The sequence below is a fragment of the Coregonus clupeaformis genome, chromosome 15 (genome assembly GCF_020615455.1).
Source record: "Coregonus clupeaformis isolate EN_2021a chromosome 15, ASM2061545v1, whole genome shotgun sequence".
Classification (NCBI taxonomy): domain Eukaryota; kingdom Metazoa; phylum Chordata; class Actinopteri; order Salmoniformes; family Salmonidae; genus Coregonus; species Coregonus clupeaformis.
In genome coordinates, this window is record NC_059206.1 from 44,952,917 (window position 1) to 44,974,763 (window position 21,847).

At 41.4% G+C, this 21,847-nt stretch overlaps 1 pseudogene; it reads right to left on the reverse strand.

Annotated features, from left to right (window-relative positions):
• Positions 1 to 8,057: 8,057 nt before the first annotated feature.
• Positions 8,058 to 8,873, reverse strand: LOC121583466 (annotated as a pseudogene).
• Between the last annotated feature and the right edge of the window lie 12,974 nt (positions 8,874 to 21,847).

Here is a 21,847-nt window from a genome sequence, read left to right on the forward strand (position 1 = left end):
GAAGAGCATCGACAGCAGTGAATTATAGAATGAGATGGGCGCTGGGGGTTTGTTTATCTAGAGTGAAAGTCAGAATATGTGTTTGTGAGTGGAATAGCAAGCAGTGTGAGGTGGTGTGTCGAAATCACTGATGCCAAGGGGGGTGGGGGTGGGATGAAGGGCAGAGCGTGGGTAAGAGACACAAATATTTCATTACCCCTCCTCACCATTAGCAAGAAATGAATTAAATAAATCAAGCTTTAATAGGTCAGGTATAGAAATCAAGCCATCATTCATTCAATATTCCTTATAACGCGAGGTGTGCACCACAGGAGTTAGGTGGCACTTTAATTGTGGAGGACGGGCTCGTGGTAATGGCTGGAGCGGAATTAGTGGAATGGTGTCAAATACATCAAACTCATGTTTTCAATGTGTTTGATGCCATTCCATTCGCTCCGTTTGAGCCATTATTATGAGCTGTCCTCCCCTCAGTAGGTTGATGACATTGCTTGTTCGTGACATGAAGCAGGTTCTAGGTATTGATTGTGTGGGTGTTGTTTTTCATGTTATCAGATGTGCTAGTCTCTCTTTGATCCCTGTCGTTCTGCATTCAGAGCACTACAGCACATCTGTCCCAATCACACAGACTCATGGCGTCGCAAGAAAACTCTGTATTATGAGTGGGGCTGCATGAACATGAGCTATAGACAATGGAAAATCACAGCCAAGTTGTCAGTTATGTGCCCAAAACATTACTAGACTACAGAACAAGTTAATATTCCTGGGCAAAATAAATAAATGCTGAATTGGTTTGTCTCACTTATTGTTTGCACACAAATAATTGCTAATCTCCTTCAGAGGTGTGAAAAGGAGCCTCTGGTTAGGTAATGTGTGGGAACTGCAAGAGCAATGTGTGAGAGCAGGTCTTCCATGGTAGCAATACTCAATGACCCCCCAAACCAAGTCAGCACAGATTTCACTCTAATGACCTTTGATAAGAGGTTGAGGCTGTCCGGGAAGTTCTCAGAAATCTGGTCCACTGTAGCGTTTATAGAAATGCATCCTGGTGGCCTATAGAATGGCAAATAGCAGTGGTCCTGCCATTTCATGGAGTTTAATTAGACAGGTGTTAAAAGACTGCCGGAAATGGTGCTCCCACAGGGATAAAAAGGCATAGGCAGAGTTTTCCATTCTATCTCAATGGGGATCGTTGTAAGATTTTCTATTAATCTACTGTTGAAGTCGGAAGTTTACATACACTTAGGATGGAGTCATTAAAATGTGTTCTTCAACCACTCCACAACTTTCTTGTTAACAAACATTCATTTTGGCAAGTCGGTTAGGACATCTACTTTGTGCATGACACAAGTAATTTTTCCAACAGTTGTTTACAGACAGAATATTTCACTTAAAATTCACTGTATCACAATTCCAGTGGGTCAGAAGTTTACATACACTAAGTTGACTGTGCCTTTAAACAGCTTGGAAAATTCCAGAAAATGATGTCATGGCTTTAGAAGCTTCTAATAGACTATTTGACATCATTTGAGTCAATTGGAGGTGTACCTGTGGATGTATTTCAAGGCCTACCTTCAAACTCAGTGCCTCTTTGCTTGACATCATGGGAAAATAAAAATAAATCAGCCAAGACCTCAGAAAGAAAATAATAGACTTCCACAAGTCTGGTTCATCCTTGGGAGCAATTTCAAAATGCCTGAAGGTACCACGTTCATCTGTACAAACAATAGTGCGCAAGTAAAAACACCATGGGACCACGCAGCCGTCATACTGCTCAGGAAGGAGACGCGTTCTGTCTCCTAGATATTAACGTACTTTGGTGCGAAAAGTGCAAATCAATCCCAGAACAACAGCAAAAGACCTTGTGAAGATGCTGGAGGAAACAGGTACAAAAGTATCTATATCCACAGTAAAACAAGTCCTATATCGACATAACCTGAAAGGCCGCTCAGCAAGGAAGAAGCCACTGCTCCAAAACCGCCATAAAAATGCCAGACTATGGTTTGCAACCGCATATGGGGACAAAGATCGTACTTTTTGGAGAAATGTCCTCTGGTCTGATGAAACAAAAATAGAACGGTTTTGCCATAATGACCATCGTTATGTTTGGAGGAAAAAGGGGAAGCTTGCAAGCCGAAGAACACCATCCCAACCGTGAAGCACGGGGGTGGCAGCATCATGCTGTGGGGGTGCTTTGCTGCAGGAGGCTCTGGTGCACTTCACAAAATAGATGGCATCATGAGGAAGGAAAATTATGTGGATATATTGAAGCAACATCTCAAGACATCAGTCAGGAAGTTAAAGCTTGGTCACAAATGGGTCTTCCAAATGGACAATGACCCCAAGCATACTTCCAAAGTTGTGGCAAAATGGCTTAAGGACAACAAAGTCAAGGTATTGGAGTGGCCATCACAAAGCCCTGACCTCGATCCTATAGAAAATGTGTGGGCAGAACTGAAAAAGCGTGTGCGAGCAAGGAGGCCTACAAACCTGACTCAGTTACACCAGCTCTGTCAGGAGGAATGGGCCAAAATTCACCCAACTTATTGTGGGAAGCTTGTGGAAGGCTACCCGAAACGTTTGACCCAAGTTAAACAATTGAAAGGCAATGCTACCAAATACTACTTCAGTGTATGTAAACTTGTGACCCACTGGGACTGTGATGAAATTAATAAAAGCTGAAATAAATCATTCTCTGTGACATTTCACATTCTTAAAATAAAGTGGTGATCCTAACTGACCGAAGACAGGGTTTTTTTACTAGGATTAAAAGACAGGAATTGTGAAAAACTGAGTTTAAATGTGTTTGGCGAAGGTGTATGTAAACTTCCGACTTCAACTGTACATTCTGAATTCCTTTTTTTTGTTAATTGATTATGTGACAATATACAGTATTTTTCATACTTCATGGGTGAGAAAAATCTGGTATAAGGAGATGTTCCATTTTACAAGACATTAACAAACATTATTTTGTCCACCTGGGATTCAAACTGGCAACAGATTTAATCTTCTCCATGGCAGACCGGATGGCTGTGTTGGCAAACATTTGAAAGTTAAGTGCAAATCACTTAAACTGCAGTTCCACCAACCAACAAAGACAATGAAGCTGCTTTGGAGCCCTAGCATGATTTCTTTATTACCACCAATAAAATAATCCTGCAGAGATACAATATAACACTAATAGTGTTCTATTTAATTATGTGAACACCTCATCAACACAACACTGTTGATCTTTGGCCAATGAGAGTCTATCTCTACAGTGAACACCTAGCATCAGCATACATTTCACTATGGCTTGGCTGATAACATTTTTTCAGGTGTTATTTACTCAGACTTGAAAGGGACTCTGTCAGGGAATCTTCTTGTCTGTGTCACTCAACCTGCATGCGTTCCCTGTCTCTCTTCTCTGAGCGAAGGATCACAGCCACCCATCAACAGCTCTGTTTTACCTGCATGTTCCAACTGAAGGTCAGGAGTGGAATATGTTTCCCCTGACGTGATAAGATTCATATTTACCTAACTGCCAAAACAAAATGGGATTTGCTTATGGTGTTTGACATCTGTAGGGGGCAGAAAACTTCCACTCTTCAAACAGATAGAGGTATATGAATATCAAGGTCCATGGACGTGAAGGAGTATACACACAATAACACAGAGATAGATATTGACATAGAGATTTTATAAATAGAAATGAATGCAGGGGAATCGATATGAGCACTAAAGACTAGAGGGAATGGGTTTGAATACAGGAATGAGGTGGGATATGAATGCAAACAGAATTGATATGAGTACCAGTGTTCTGGAATAGATCTGAACCCAGAGATGCAGGAGTGATATCTGACACTAGAATGCAGTGATGAATATTAGAGAGAGTAAACATTGTGGGCAATCGCTCTCTTAACAGCCTCACCCTGAAAACTCACTGAATGCATAAATTATGTTTTATCCGCCTCTCCAGCTTGATCCACTAAGTTCAGCTTCACAGCTCTTTAATAAGGAGCATCTATTAACCAAAAGAAAATGAATCCGTGAGTCATGTCATCCAGGGAAAAACATGGGAATAGTAATTTGTTGCAAAGCCAAGAATCAAGATGATTTCCTGCAGGAAAAAAACTCTGATGCACAACGAATGCAGGCAGAAAAGGAACCTACAGAGACTTATTTGAAACAAATAACTCTTAATAAATATAAAATGAGTGCAATTATTTGGGTGTCCCCCTTTAGATTTGATCATTTGCAGCAAATTGTGCGTTGTGCGTAACTGATCGATGTGGGCAATTAGGAATTTCTATCCAGGGCTGTCTGTTGATCCATGTCCTCCAGTAGTTTTCTTCCTGATTTAATGCAACAACAAAGGAAGTTGGCCAGAGGTCAGCCTTTGTTCAGGTAACATGTTAAGAGTGGATGCAGGTAACATGTTAAGAGTGGAGGCACACACACTATGTCTGACAGTGACAGATGTAGTCAAATTCATGTATAATCCACTATATAAAGTGTATTAACTATTAAGATGTTATGGTCACAAATTATATGTCAAACAAAATAAAAGCATTATCAGACCATGTTGTTTTCTAATTTATATCCTAATCGATTATACATGGTCATTCATTTGTTTAAAATTGTTTCACACAGTTGAAGTCGGAAGTTTACATACACCTTAGCCAAATACATTTAAACTAGTTTTTTCACAATTCCTGACATTTAATCCTAGTAAATATTCCCTGTCTTAGGTCAGTTAGGATCACCACTTTATTTTAAGAATGTGAAATGTCAGAATAATAGTAGAGAGAATGATTTATTTAAGCTTTTATTTCTTTCATCACAGTCCCAGTTGGTCAGAAGTTTACATACACTCAATTAGTATTTGGTAGCATTGCCTTTAAATTGTTTAACTTGGGTCAAACGTTTCAGGTAGCCTTCCACAAGCTTCCCATAATAAATTGGGTGAATTGTGGCCCATTCCTCCTGACAGAGCTGGTGTAACTGAGTCAGGTTTGTAGGCCTCCTTGCTCGCACACACTTTTTCAGTTCTGCCCACACATTTTCTATAGGATTGAGGTCAGGGCTTTGTGATGGCCACTCCAATACCTTGACTTTGTTGTCCTTAAGCCATTTTGCCACAACTTTGGAAGTATGCTTGGGGTCATTGTCCATTTGGAAGACCCATTTGTGACCAAGCTTTAACTTCCTGACTGATGTCTTGAGATGTTGCTTCAATATATCCACATCATTTTCCTTCCTCATGATGCCATCTATTTTGTGAAGTGCACCAGTCCCTCCTGCAGCAAAGCACCCCCACAGCATGATGCTGCCACCCCCGTCCCTCATGGTTGGGATGGTGTTCTTCGGCTTGCAAGCAACCCCCTTTTTCCTCAAAAAATAACGATGGTCATTATGGCCAAACAGTTATTTTTTGTTTCATCAGACCAGAGGACATTTCTCAAAAAGTACGATCTTTGTCCCCATGTGCAGTTGCAAACCGTAGTCTGACTTTTTTATGGCGGTTTTGGAGCAGTGGCTTCTTCCTTGCTGAGCGGCCTTTCAGGTTTTGTCGATATAGGACTCGTTTTACTGTGGATATAGATACTTTTGTACCTGTTTCCTCCAGCATCTTCACAAGGTCCTTTGCTGTTGTTCTGGGATTGATTTGCACTTTTCGCACCAAAGTACGTTCATCTCTAGGAGACAGAACGCGTCTCCTTCCTGAGCGGTATGACGGCTACGTGGTCCCATGGTGTTTATACTTGCGTACTATTGTTTGTACAGATGAACGTGGTACCTTCAGGCGTTTTGAAATTGCTCCCAAGGATGAACCAGAGTTGTGGAGGTCTACAATTGTTTTTCTGAGGTCTTGGCTGATTTATTTTGATTTCCCCATGATGTCAAGCAAAGAGGCACTGAGTTTGAAGGTAGGCCTTGAAATACATCCACAGGTACACCTCCAATTGACTCAAATGATGTCAATTAGCCTTTCAGAAGCTTCTAAAGCCATGACATCATTTTCTGGAATTTTCCAAGCTGTTTTAAGGCACAGTCAACTTAGTGTATGTAAACTTCTGACCCAAAATTACTTGTGTCATGCACAAAGTAGATGTCCTAACCGACTTGCCAAAACTATAGTTTGTTAACAAGAAATTTGTTGGGTTGTTGAAGAACAGGTTTTAATGACTCCAACTTAAGTGCATGTAAACTTCCAACTTCAACTGTAAATGTAATGTCCCTTTGAATAGGTCTTTAGTGACCTCTTTTGTATTGGCTATGTATAGAAGCACCTTACTATCGCTCATTGCCCACCGTGGTCATTTAGACACAGCTGCTTCATGGCTGAATGGGTTAATGCACACCCATGCAGGCATGATTATTATCTTGTCTGTGTTTTGAGCATGTATGAATCCCAGTTTACCAGCAATATACATTTTGATCATAAAATAACAATGCTGGGCTGGCCACTGTGCAAGTTTCCATGGTAACCAGCTCACGAAATGGGTTCTCTTCTTCCAACTTCCTTGTGGCAATACTATAGATTCCAGGAGATGGAGTCTCACTACAGAGGCCAGGGTCTACTGCCCTTCACAACATTCCATTGAATTTTATCAGACTATTCCTTTAGGATTATTACACTGCACCAGTGGGTTTGATGTACAGATAAGTTGTCCATGATGAGATTTGAATTCGCAAACTTTGAGTTGCTAGACGTTCGCGTTATAAGCCTACCCATCCACCCTACTTCCGTTTCTGCCTTAAGTAACCATCTGACTTATGTAACCATACCAAACGTAACATATCATACTAATTTGAGTGTCCCGGATTGACATTTACTATGTTACATCTAGTTTTTTTTTTGTCATTTAGCAGACGCTCTTATCCAGAGCAACTTACAGTTAGTGAGTGCATACATTTTCATACTGGCCCCCCTTTGAAACGAACCCACAACCCTGGCGTTACAAGCGCCATGCTCTACCAACTGAGCTACAGGGGACAGGGGGTTATCTAGCGTATGAGACAAGGCTGATAAGTGGGATGAGAGAGAACCTCTTTTATTGGAGATTCACCATGCATGTCATGCTTGCACATTTTCACCACCCCTAATATGAACTTACATTTTACAATTTGTGTATATTGTTTTATTATGCTATAAAGCAGTTGGAACTTTTTTGACTGATACAGATTCTGTATGATGTTTATGAGGCTTCGTTATGAAGGTGCTATACTGCCCCCTAGCATCCAACAAATACACTGCTCCTTTTACAGCATCTGATATCATGATGACAACCAAACCACTAATGGAAATGTCCCATAATTTGATTTTATACCTCACTTCCAGCCACAGTTCTATCAGTATCAACAGCTGCAGTGAGATTGGAAATGTTTCAGACAGATTGACTTTCAATTACTCTAGTTCAGCACTGGCTCGGTGTGATTCTGCAATATGTGCAGAACTTCTGTCTGTCATTGAGAAGTATCCTCATTAGACAGTTCCATGGGCTTTGTATCCTTTCTCTCATTAGTGGGATAAAATAGTGTATTGCAAAAAGCACTGAATCTCTACATCATTAACTACAGCAGGCTAGCTAGTACGCTGGCTGGCTCAGTGGCTCGGGGAAGCGTGACTCATTTAGAAAGTAATGCTGATCAATGTCTAACTGTCACTGCGAGAAAAAGGGATTATCCGACCAAAGCACTTGAACCATGCACTGTTTTAATGAACATCGACCGTCATTACGACTGTAAATGACGATTTGCACACAAATTTATACGCCTTAATCTACTGAATAACATACATTTGGCATCTTCAGTATGAGAGGAGGGGATAAAGGATTTGATGCAGGCTTCGAGAGTCAAGCTCTGAGAGTAGTTTTCTGATTTAGACAAAATATAAAACATTCTGAGAATAAATTAAACATCTTAGATGTCTGTAATCAGCTCATGGCTGTTATGATCTTCTCTTTCAGTCTCAGACATCAATGCAATAAGACAACATTGCATTAGGAGTAAGTAACATATCTTTATGTGCTCAGCCAAGTTGTTTAATCCAAGCTGTTCCATGAGTCCATTTGTAGCTAAGATATAGTATCCTTTAAGCAACCCCATAAGCGTGTGAGCCACAGGATGACCCCTAGCTCTGAGGCACTGTATTTCAGGTGTGAACGTTTTCCGGCAGAGTTCCCTGTATTTGGGGTCAATATTTTTCCTAAAGTTGTAACCCAGGATGGAGTCCTCTCCAACTGGCTGCCAGGGAAGCAGATCGCTGTCCCGAATCATCCCAGCCTCCACTGCTCTGACTCTCACCCTCAATGCACATGGCAGCCATCTCTGCATTCCACCTCCTCAGCTCCATCACGTCCTGCTCCAATCCCTGTCTGCCTGTACGCCTCCACCTTGGCCCAGAATGTAGCGTTAAAATGCTGGCAGAGCCTCCTGTCAGCCCCATTCCACTCCAGGCCTTGGCCCTCAGCTCATATCCAAAGTCAAAGAAGAGCAGGTTCATGATGTAGAATGAGTTGTAGTTCCCTGGGGTGAAGTAGGTCCTGCGGTCACACAGAAACTCAGCCAGTTTGTCGTCTCCGCAGATCCCCCGAGTGAGGGGAACCGGCAAGCAGTAATAATGGAAGAATGACTAAAACCCCTCTGCCAGGTCTCGTAGGATGCTTTGCCACCTCATGCCCATCAAAGCGCATGTGGTTACATACAATGTTGAAACATGCCCCAGGCTGGTAGTCTTGGACCTGGGAGCAAAGGAAAGGGGATGGGTAGAAGAAGTCATTGCAGCCAATCAGGAAAGCCCATTTTAAACCGTGCTTGTCACTGAAGCGGGAGAGGATGTTGAGTAATGTACTGCTGGCAGTCTTCTGGGTCTTCATGAACATAATGTCCATCGTGGACACCCACTACCCTGACAGACTTGTTCAGATGTCAATTCAATGTCTATTCCACATTAAAATGATGTATGAATATGATCAACACTCAACATTTTACTTCAGAGCGAAACCAAGTAAGCATGTTGTCTATACTTTTATTTCCATTTAATTCCATCTACCTGTGAATACCTATCCTAACAACCTTTGACATAGATACATTGGAAAAACTCTACTTGTAAAATAGAAGCAAACCTTGCAAACTGAAGACAAGCTCTAGATCCAATCCTAAATTGAGAAACCTCTCCAAATGAAAGTGTGTAAAGGTGTAGGATAGGGCTGTGGTGGTCATGAAATTTTGGTCATTACATTTTGTCAGCCCATGATTTTTTATTTATTTAAACTTTATTTAACTGGGCAAGTCAGTTAAGAACAAATTCTTATTTACAATGACGGCCTACCAAAAGTCAAAAGGCCTCCTTTGGGGAAAATATAGGACAAAACACACATCACGACAAGAGAGACACCACAACACTACATAAAGAGAGACCTAAGACAACACAGCATGGTAGCAACACCACATGACAACAACATGGTTGCAACACAACATGGCAGCAACACAACATGGCAGCAGCACAAAACATGGTACAAACATTATTGGGCACAGACAACAGCACAAAGGCAAGAAGGTAGAGACAACAATACATCACGCGAAGCAGCCACAACTGTCATTAAGAGTGACCATGATTGAGTCTTTGAATGAAGAGATGGAGATAAAACTGTCCAGTTTTAGTGTTTTTTGCAGCTCGTTCCAGTCACTAGCTGCAGCGAACTGAAAAGTGGAGCAACCCAGGGATGTGTGTGCATTGGGGACCTTTAACAGAATGTGACTGGCAGAACAGGTGTAGTATGTGGAGGATGAGGGCTGCAGTATGCATCTCAGATAGGGGGGAGTGAGGTCTAAGAGGGTTTTATAAATAATCTTCAACCAGTGGGTCTTGCGATGGGTATACAGAGATTACCAGTTTACAGAGGAGTATAGAGTGCAGTGATGTATCATATAAGGAGCATTGGTGGCAAATCTGATGGCCGAATGGTAAAGAACATCTAGCCACTCGAGAGCACCATTACCTGCCGATCTATAAATTACGTCTCCGTAATCTAGCATGGGTAGGATGGTCATCTGAATCAGGGTTAGTTTGGCAGCTGCAGTGAAAAAGAGGAGCGATTATGATAGAGGAAACCAAGTCTAGATTTAACCTTAGTCTGCAGCTTTGATATGTGCTGAGAGAAGGACAGTGTACCGAGTACTTTGTTTGAGGTGACTACCTCAAGCTCTAAACCCTCAGAGGTAGTAATCACACCGGTGGGGAGAGGGGCATTCTTCTTATCAAACCACATGACCTTTGTTTTGGATGTGTTTAGAACAAGGTTAAGGGCAGAGAAAGCTTGTTGGACACTAAGAAAGCTTTGTTGTAGAGCGTTTAACACAAAATCCGGGGTGGGGCCAGCTGAGTATAAGACTGTATCATCTGCATATAAATGGCTGAGAGAGCTTCCTACTTCCTGAGCTATGTTGTTGATGTAAATTGAGAAGAGCGTGGGGCCTAGAACCAGAGAGAATACTATAGACATCAAGAAAGCCAGTCAGTTGATTATTGACAAGTTTTTCCAACACTTTGATAAACAGAGCAAAATAGAAATTGGCCTATAACAGTTAGGATCAGCTTGATCTCGCCCTTTAAATAAAGGACACATCGTGGATGCCTTCCAAGCAATGGGAACCTCCCCAGAGAGGAGAGACAGATTAAAAAGGTCAGAGACAGGCTTGGCGATGATAGGGGCTGCAACCTTAAAGAAGAAAGGATCTAAACCATCTGACCCGGATGTTTTTTTAGGGTCAAGTTTAAGGAGCTCCTTTAGCACCTCAGACTCAGTGACTGCCTGCAGGGAGAAACTTTGTAGCGGGGCAGGGGAAAAAGAGGGAGGAGCATTGGGGCTAGTCGCATTAGAAGGCCTGTAGCCATGATTGTCAAGCAAATAACTGCCGGTCTCACGGTAATTGACCGTTAATTAACATAAACACATTTAGCATCTCCTGGCTTCCACGCATAGCCTACAAGCCACTGATGTAGATATTTGGAACATCTACATTTAAAAAAGTCTAATAAATCCATGTAATATAGCCTACACCATCACAATAAATCCATTATTTATTTTAGATAGGTCTAAAGAAACATGATATGAAGAAAATGTAGTCTATTTCAGAAGAACAGAATAGCATACTCTGAGTTGTCCTTTTGTTAGGCCCTGATCTGGCTATGCCATATGGCTGTGGGCTACACTAGTTCATTTAGCAGACAAGATTTGCTTAGAATTCCGTGGCATTATTTTATAGTATGAAGAATACAATTGAACATAGCTGAATAAAATAGAAAGAATATTTTCTCAATAATTTGAGGGAGTGCGCACATGCGGCTATTCTGTGTTGAGTGTTGCTTAAAACCTGTTTTAAGCAATGAGCCTGACGCAACAGATGAGAACGTTTAGCTTAAAATGTTGATAAAATATTAGGCTATTTCTTCACATTATAAGTGTAGTGTCTGAAGGTCTATTGATTTTGCTGATGTTTGCAAATGGTGTAATAGATGAACTTTACTCTTCTTTGCTGAAGCATTTGGAAAAGCATTGCTACATAGGTTTCTTGGAATAGAGGACATTTGGAGATATGTGAAAGCCGGGGATTGGTTTATTAAAATCACACCATACTATGTCACATAGGATATAAATACCATGTCTTAAACAAAGAAGGAGAGAAACAACATATTAACAGATTGGGCCGTTGTTCTCCAGATATCTGCAGATGTCTGTAAATTGATACTGTGATCTTTGATACAATAAACCTTTATAATCAAAGTACAGTGTAAGCGGACTTCTTATCATCACAGCATAATTAGCAACATATTTTGAGACACCACATAAATGGTGACGAGGATTTGGGACGTGCTACGTCTTTTCTCAGCATTCCATTCATGGGCTACGAAGTGACTCCCGCTCAAGACGCAGATAAGGTGAGATTTCTCACAGTTCTTTGGGCGCTGGTCGGTTCGTGTGCTTGTGTCTGTGTTTGTTCAGATGTACCGTCAAAGGACTTGTGTGTGCGCTTTGCTGTTATTTGCTGTGGGATGAGAGTCCGTTCTAAATTTCTAACTTTGTTTGCGTTGGAAACAACGCAAACAGGGGGGAGAGTCTATAGAAATTATTGACACTGGGCACACATATTTTGGCTTGGAAAAAGTGTGAGAGAGTGTCCAGGAAAAGCATGAAGGAATAAGGCCAGGAAATAAGGAAAAGTATACTTTTAGGACGCCGTTAATTTAAGGAAGCCCTTGAAACAAGGCGATCTTTAGGATGGGCCATAAATCCTATGACAGTCATTAGATTGACTGTCGGGTCAGTTCTGGGAACTGCAGATTGTAGAAGATATATTCAATTGTATGTTACCTCTCAGAATCTATTTGACGAAGTATTTGTCTGAAGTAATCCTCTCATTGAATGTCTACAATCTGAGGTAGCAGAAATTTAGGAAGGAATATAAAGGAAAATAGGAACGGCGGTAGCATGCTTATTTTATTGTATGAACGGATGCATTCTTGTTTAAACTGTGTATGCGTGTGTGTATGAGAGGAACGGAGCCTGCGGTGTGTGTGAGACAGAGAGAGCCGCTGCAGGTCTGTACATCTGATGAGTTCCAGCTGTGTGTCGACTAAGGCTATGACAACAGGGGTTTTAGTCTTTTGTAAGGAAATATGTTAGTTAAGGTTAAAACCTTATGAGTCTCTATAAAAAGAGAACGTTCATTAACTATTAGAATAGCATGACCCTACAGGGAGGACTTTTTAAGAAGTGTATAGAGATGTTTTGTAATTGATAACAACATAACTATAAATCTGCAGATTAGGATAAGTGAAGATAAGAAACTTGGAAGTAGGATTTGTGTTCTATGTTCTATGTGTTCCGTGTTCGTTTGTGAGTTTTGTTAAGTGTTATTGTTTGACTATGGGAGGAGAGAACGGAGCGACAGCGGGTCTGTCTACTCTGTTGTTTGGCTTGGAGAGAGAGCTTTTTAGGAGGGCTCTGTTCACTCTGAAATCGCATTGGTGACTGAGCTGCGCACGCGTGGGATTTTATGAGTTTAGAGTTACGTACAACAGATGTGCCACTCCCCTGCCTCCACTGAACTGCTGGGAGACGCAGTCTTAGAGCAGACCAAGAGGGAGGGGGAAACTTGCACACAAGTGGAATGTTCTGCTTGTTGAATTAACTGTTGCTTGACTGTGAAACTGTTTGGTTGATATCGGTTGAGTTGGTGAATGAGAGATATATTGACGGATTAAAAATAATAATAATAATTAAATAAATAAATAAAATAAAATGTTATTGAGCTATTGTAATATTCATGAGTTAAGCTGTTTGCTTATTTCTTAGCGTGAATGTGAACATAAGTATGCATAAAAAAATAAATTCTGAGAGACGAGAAGGAGGAGACAGAGAGAGAGAGAGAGAGGAGGTGCTGACCAGTACATCAAGCGACAACAATCAAGTCCAATTAAAGGCCAGTACTGTTCTTATCCACAAAACCTACTTTCCCTTACAGGATATAATACATACATTGTGTATACATAGAATATTTCATGTTGTGACCATTTCGCAGGAACTTGGCAACAGACTGATGAATTGATGTAAATGATAATTGCACATTAGAGTTTTTGTGAATGACTTGTTTTGATTAGAGTTGTGTTGGAAATCCAGCATTGACATTATTCTGTAAAATTAAGGTAATTCAACAATAAGCAATTGGTTTGTGAGTGCTGTAGTGTTGCTGGATTACAGGTCTTTTATTTTTGGATTGCTCTGAAGTTGACTACTTTCCTTTACTTTTCCTGATCGGATGTGGTAAGACTGCCACTAATCAATAATTTGGTAAAATAAAATTCATAAAATAAATTGATATATTGATTAATTAATTAATTAATTAATTATTTTTAATTTAAAAAGAAAAAAAAGATTATTTTTTTTCATAAAAAAAAAAGAAAAAAAAAGAGGGAAACATATAACAGAGTCGTTACAATGGGGGAAAAGGACATCAAAACTACAAAAGCAATTACTCCTCTTGATGTAGTACAGAATAGTAATCCTCTAGTTAATGGTATTGCAAGATTATCTGAAAAATGGAATAAACGTTGGCCTGACATTGAACAACCATGGCCAGTGGAAGGGACTCTTAACCCAGACGTCATCAAGATAATGCAAGGGCTTGTATCCACGTATAAGGCAGATCAAAAGAAGGGGAAAAAAGTACAACAACGTAAAGAAAAGAGACAAAGAGAGCTGGGTGTTCTTAAGCTGTTTGAAAATGAAGGACAAAAACTGATAAAAGATACAAAAGATAAGAGAGACAGAGGTACAGAGAAAATGGCAAAAGAGGTGAAGGTGAAAGAAAAACTAATGGCAGAAGTCAATACACCTTTCTCACATATGGATTCAGCAAAAACACCCCCACCTTATGAGAAAGAAGTCAAGTTTAAGGACATCTATCCTCAGCTTCCAGTGATCATTCAGGAGGGTGATTATTGCATCAGAGATGAAGATGAACGAATAATAGAGAGAGGACAAGCAGAAACAACCATAAAGATGAATCCAAACTCCAAAAGTAGGAAGAAAACGAGATGTCTGGAAACTAAGGGTAGAGTGAGGTTCAGGAGGATCGAACTTGATGATGATGATGATGATGATGATGATGATGATGATGATGATGATGATCAGAGTGATTCAGAAGAGATCATGGGTGGATATGACCCTGTCATCAGACAGAGGTTGGCCAGAGAGGAAAGAAGAAGGATACTAGAGATTTGATCTCTGATGGAAGTTGAAGGAAGAAGAAGGATACTAGAGATTCAATCTCTGAGGAAAGTGAAGATGGAGAAAGTGATGAAGATTTGGAGATTAAAGGTGCTTCATATTCAAGAGGATTTTATCCTACAATGACTAGCACAGAAGAAATAGAAAGAGATATAGACCGATGCGTATCATACCTGGATAAGGCCAATAATTTAGAAGAAGTAAGAGAGCTGGAAGAACAACTCAAGAAGCTGAAGATACAGAAGAAAAAACTGCTGAAAAAAGGATCCCAAGAATTGGAGAAGAAGTATACATTGAGGCCAAGGAAAGAGGGCACCAGTAAGAAGATGATGCAAGGTGATCATTCGAGGACAAAACTTAGAATATAAGCCTTTGAAGAATACCGATATGTCAACAACAAGAAAGAACAGGACCAAGAAACTCTCAGAAAACTACAATCACTGCTACAGCTTCAACTGAACAAGGTCAAATGCAACTGTACCAGCCACAACTAGTGGTACAAGTTGTTTCATATCCATAGATAGTTTCTGGAAAGAAAGAATTTCAGAGGAAGATACAGGAGCAAGTGAAGATCATCTGGAGGACAGGTGAACCCTTATAGGAGCAAGGATTCTAGAGGTGCCCAGAAGATCCGAAAGGGGGGTGTCAGCTGGTAGCACCAGTTAGGGAAAAAGACCCAACAATTGAAGTGAAAATAAACAATGGACTATGGGAAGTGATGATGGATAGCGGAACTGCTTTTATCTGTGTTCAGCCTGAAGAGGTTACACATCTCACTATGTGAAATCAACTAATTAGGAGAAGGATTTGGAGGAGTGAAGATCAGCGATTTCTGAAAATGATGATTTCGGCTCAAGGACAAGGAGAGCCACAAGCTGTATGGATGACAGATGAATCTATTTGCAGTGTGAAGATGGATTCAGACCCTATTAAAGGGAAGATGTTGCAAAAAGTTCAAGAATGTTTGAGATATCAAAGTAGTACTGGTATTGGATTTGTGAAATCAATCAATTGAAATCAACCCAATTGAGGTGAAAGTTGAACTTCAACCAGGAGCCAGACCTCCTTGGAAGAATCAGTATCCATTGAAAGATGAAGCAATCCAAGGGATTGAACCAGAAATTGAAGGACTTTCAAAAGGAGGTGTTTTGAAGACAATAGAAAAAATCCTTAGAGTAGCAATCAATTATTGTTTTGGAGAAACCATGATGATTTAGGAAGCTATGGGTTAGCTAATGTTGCAAGAGGGGAGATTAGGATAAAGATCACAAAGGAGTAGGATTTTTGGAATCATATTTTCTTGAATAGGTTGACTATGTCATAGGCAGGTGCACAATCTGTCTAAAAATATTGTGTGACTGTTATTCTTGGTTACATTCATATACCAAGAGGTGCATAAGATGTCCACCTAAGCTAAAAGATGTTCATTCGGTTGCAAAGTTCTTGTGTAAAGAAGTCATAAGCAGGTGGGAATTTCCCGATTTAATATCCTCAGAAAATGGGAAAGAGTTTTGTGAATAAATCAGTGAAATGTTTTTTGAGAAGAAAAAAAAAATTTGAGAAAAAGAAAAAATTTGAAAAAAAGTCACACTAAAATGTTATGAAAACTAGGGTTGAAATAACTCTAGGAAATTTGGAATATCTGATTGTGGGATAATTATATTATTGTGATATTTAGTATTTTCTTATGAATCAAAGGGGGGAAATGGAATGTGATTCATTTTATATCTAATTTTATATATCATTCTTATATTATTGCTGATATTGATGTTTTAATTTGAATGTGTTGTTTTGCAAAAGATACTGTTTGGTCTTTTCTTTTCTTCCAGAAGCATATGGGGGAATATGTAGAGGGACTCAAATACTCAAACATGGACAATATGAATGGACTGGAGGAAGTGGAACAAGGAAAGTGTGGAAATGTTCAGATTCCATCATCGACGTCGAATTGAAAGTCGACACTGTGGAGGAGATGAAGTGTAGTGGACTACATTCCAGTGTTATATTCTTTCTGTATAAATTTTTGAATAATTATGTTTTTTGTTGTTGGGTACATGTGGGGACCTCAGATGTTTTTGTTTATTTTGTTGAAGCTTAGGGATATTGGGTCTAGGCAGGGACAGAGAGAATCCACATGAGGGTCCGATGGGTCGACCAGCCTGAATGTGGACATTTTGATTGTATTTTGTTTGCTGGGGTTTTCATATGTATTCAATTGCATCATAGCTTAAAATGTATTGATAAAGATTTATAAATTGATCTGGAGTACTTAGGTGGTCGCCTAGGGCAGAGGGGCCGTGAGAGAATTTTCCTGTCTTGATTGACTGATGGATATTTGGAATGAAAGCTGCCAGACAGGTTTTTCGCTCTTACACTCCATAACAATTTATTTACACCCCATACAAAAATGTGTCTATATAAACATGTGTTTACTCTCCATAAATTATGGTTTATTGCTGAAGTTACTCAAGAACAAATATTGTTATTTGTCATAATCCTATTCTTTTTGTTTTCGGGGGGAAATATGTAGTGTCTGAAGGTCTATTGATTTTGCTGATGTTTGCAAATGGTGTAATAGATGAACTTTACTCTGCTTTGCTGAAGCATTTGGAAAAGCATTGCTACATAGGTTTCTTGGAATAGAGGACATTTGGAGATATGTGAAAGCCGGGGATTGGTTTATTAAAATCACGCCATACTATGTCACATAGGATATAAATACCATGTCTTAAACAAAGAAGGAGAGAAACAACATATTAACAGATTGGGCCGTTGTTCTCCAGATATCTGCAGATGTCTGTAAATTGATACTGTGATCTTTGATACAATAAACCTTTATAATCAAAGTACAGTGTAAGCGGACTTCTTATCATCACAGCATAATTAGCAACATATTTTGAGACACCACATAAGCACAGCAATGCGCAAACAGCAGTAGGCTATAAGCACGAATGTTCCATTAGCAGGTAAACACCATTCTCAAAAGTGACCACAAATGCGATTATGCATGTATTGCTTTTATTATAAAGGTGCATTTCTATGGTGAAAATTATCTTCCCTGAACTTGAAACTCACGCGCTGCGTATGTATGCCAGTTAGGCTCTACACACGTTGTAAAGCGGATTAATGTGCTTCATTTTAAGAAGTTATTTGGCCACTTCAGTTGTGATACAAACCATATCAAAACATATAGGCCTATGGGCTAGGCTACATGAGGTGTGCGACTATGATTTGAAAAAGTCACCCAAAAAAATAATGCACTGTTTGCCTTAAGCTGGGCAACATTCACAAGTGATAATATATCATTCACAAGTGATAGGCTAATATTGTCACCCATCACACTATACTTGATTTAATCTTGTCTTCATATATACTAAATAATATATGTGTGGAATTTGTTTTGATTTAGAATGGACCATAATCATGCACCTGTCTAGAAACAGGGGCAGTGAAAAAAAATAGGTCATCCATGCACTTAAATAGCGAATGGAGGACGCTTTTCCTGTGGTTCATTTTCATGCCAGCCATGTAGGCTATATTCCTGTTGTAAAGAGAAGCAATGTGCTTAATATAAGGAAAGTTGAGAAATAAATATAGTAGGCCTAGCCAATAGAAAGCTGATGGGATCCTCTTTTCAATAGAGGCCATCACTCTGTTCTCACGCAATTGCATAGCCTATAGAAATGTTGCGCAACATGAGCTCATGGGCTCTCATGAAGTGTTTGATTAGATGTTCAATCACATTTGCATTGATGCCAGAGTGTTTAGAGGGACAATAGAGTGTTGAGTACCAGGCAGTTAGCAAGTTTGGCAGACTACTAATGACCATCAGCAGCATCAGAGCTTGGAGAAGCATAATTACCGTGACTAAACGGTCAAGTGGAATTTGACTGTCATCATGACTCGTGACCACCGGTGTGGCGGTAATATGGTCACCGTAAAAGCCCTATTGTAGGATCTCATCTTCACTTTGCATACTTACAGTGGCTTGCGAAAGTATTCACCCCTCTTGGCATTTTTCCTATTTTGTTACCTTACAACCTGGATTTTTTGTGGGTTTGTTTCATTTGATTTACACAACATGCCTACCACTTTGAAGATGCAAAATATTTTTTTTATGAAACAAACAAGAAATAAGACAAAAAAACTGAAAACTTGAGCGTGCATAACCCCCCCATAAGCCTGGCACATCTAGCCACTGGGATTTTTGCCCATTCTTCAAGGCAAAACTGCTCCAACTCCTTCAACTTGGATGGGTTCTGCTGGTGTACAGCAATCTTTAAGTCATACCACAGATTCTCGGCTTAAAGTGGTCCTATGGACAGATACTCCAATCTCCGCTGTGGAGCTTTGCAGCTCCTTCAGGGTTATCTTTGGTCTATTTGTTGCGTCTCTGATTTATGCCCTCCTTGCCTGGTCCATGAGTTTTGGTGGGCAGCCTTCTCTTGGCATGTTTGTTGTGGTGCCATATTCTTTCCATTTTTTAATAATGGATTTAATGGTGCTCCGTTGGATGTTCAAAGTTTCTGATATTTTTTTATAACCCAACCCTGATCTGTACTTCTCCACAACTTTGTCCCTGACCTGTTTGGAGAGCTCCTTGGTCTTCATGATGCCGCTTGCTTGGTGGTGCCCCTTGCTTAGTGGTGTTGCAGGCTCTGGGGCCTTTCAGAACAGGTGTATATAAACTGAGATCATGTGACAGATCATGTGACACTTAGATTGCACACATGTGGACTTTATTTAACTAATTATGTGACTTCTGAAGGTAATTGGTTGCACCAGATCTTATTTAGGGGCTTCTTAGCAAAGGGGGTGAATACATATGCATGCACCACTTTTCCGTCATTTATTTTTTAGAATTTTTTGAAACAACTTATTTTTTTCATTTCACTTCACCAATTTGGACTATTTTGTGTATGTCCATTACATGAAATCCAAATAAAAATCAATTTAAATTACAGGTTGTAATGCAACAAAATAGGAAAAACGCCAAGGGGGTTGAATACTTTTGCAAGGCACTGTATGAGTCCCATTTCTGTGTCACCATTTAACCCAGATTCATAGAATTCGTAAAACCTGTCGCACAGGCATAGAGTGCCTTTTATCGTCCCTGTGATATATTAAATAGAAATTGTGCACCAATATAGAATTTTAAAAGCCTGTTATTGTCACGGAATCAGCCGAGGCTGCTCCTCCTCCTTGCTCGGGCAGGCTTCGGCGTTCGTCGTCCCCGGAGTACTAGCTGCTACCGATCTATGTTTCTGTGTTTGACTTGTTTTGTCTTGATTGTGTACACCTGTTTCCTATTATGTTGTATTGTATTCGCTATATAACCCTCTGTCGTTCATTGTGTGTTGTGTGTGATTGTTCTCGTCATTTTTGGCAGTTGCTATTGTGCGGGTTTTCTCCTCCCTGTTTGGAGGTTGCTTTGTACTCTGGTTACTTTGTTAGTAAAAGTATGTTTCCAGTAGCTCGGTGTCCTGCGTTTGACTTCGCCTACCGCATTCACGTCGCACTTTGACAGAATCACACACCACTCATGGAGTCAGCAGGAGCGGCGGTGCCAGCTGGATCTATGGAGGCACGCGTCGAACACCAAGCGGCTATGATCCAGGCTCTTGGCACCGCCATGGAACGGATGGTGAACACCATTGAGCGATGGGAAAGAGGGGGTCTACCTATGCCCCCTCCAACGATACCACCACCATCGGCGATGCCCATCGCTTCACCTCCGGGGTCCAGTGGGATTCGGCTCTTGCTCCCGAGGGCTTATGATGGCACAGCGGCCGGGTGCCAGGGTTTCCTACTCCAGGTTGAACTCTACCTAGCAACCATTCACCCGGCGCCCTCGGGATACGAGAGCGTGTCCGCCCTCATCTCCTGTCTTTCCGGCAAGGCGCTGGAGTGGGCCAACGCCGAGTAGGGTGGGATAGACGCCGCTACGGTCAACTATGCAGAGTTCACCCGCCGCTTCCGGGCAGTATTCGATCATCCACCAGAGGGTAAAGCGGCGGGTGAGCGTCTATTCCACCTTAGACAGGGGAGGTGGAGCGCGCAGGAGTTCGCGCTGGACTTCCGGACGCTGGTTGTCAACGCGGGATGGAATGAGAGGGCCCTCATCGACCACTATAGATGTAGCCTGAGGGAGGACGTGCATCGGGAATTGGCCTGAAGGGACACCAACCTCAGCTTTGATCAATCGCCTGGATACCCTGTTGGCTACCCGCGGACGTCCGGATTCGGGGCCGTCCATTCCATCCCCCAGCACTTCCGAGCTGACCCCTATGGAGCTCGGGGGTGCTGGTGCTAGGGAGACCAGGAGGGAGACCAGGAGCGAGGCCGTCCCCTGCACCAACTGTGGCCGCAGAGGACACACTGCTGGTCGGTGCTGGGGAGGGTCTCCTAGGAATCGAGGCAGTGGGCGACGCACTGATGAGTCATTCCAGGTGAGTAGGCACCCAACTCACCCAGAGCTCTCTGTTGCTCATATGTGTATTAAAGTGGTGTACTATTTGACACAGAGGAGAGGTCCATTGAGCCCACTCCCATCCTCCCGGAGTCTTGTCTGGTGGTGTGGGAGGTTGATGCGGAAATCAAGCGGGCATTACGTTCCGATCCTACTCCTCCACAGTGTCCATAGGGTCGGAAGTACGTGCCGCTCGAGGTTCGCGATCGTTTGATATACTGGGCTCACACGTCACCCTCCTGGTCATCCGGGTATTGGTCGGACAGTGCACTGTCTTAGTGGGAAGTACTGGTGGCCTACTTTAGCGAAGGACGTGAGGGTTTATGTTTCCTCCTGCTCGGTGTGCGCTCAGTGTAAGGCGCCTAGACACCTGCCCAGGGGGAAGTTACAACCCCTACCCGTTCCACAACGGCCGTGGTCTCACCTATCGGTGGATTTTGTCACGGACCTTCCCCCCTCCCAGGGGAACACTACGATCTTGGTCGTTGTGGATCGGTTTTCTAAAGCCTGCCGTCTCATTCCCCTGCCAGGTCTCCCTACTGCCCTACAAACTGCTGAGGCCCTGTTTACACACGTCTTCCGGCACTATGGGGTGCCTGAGGAT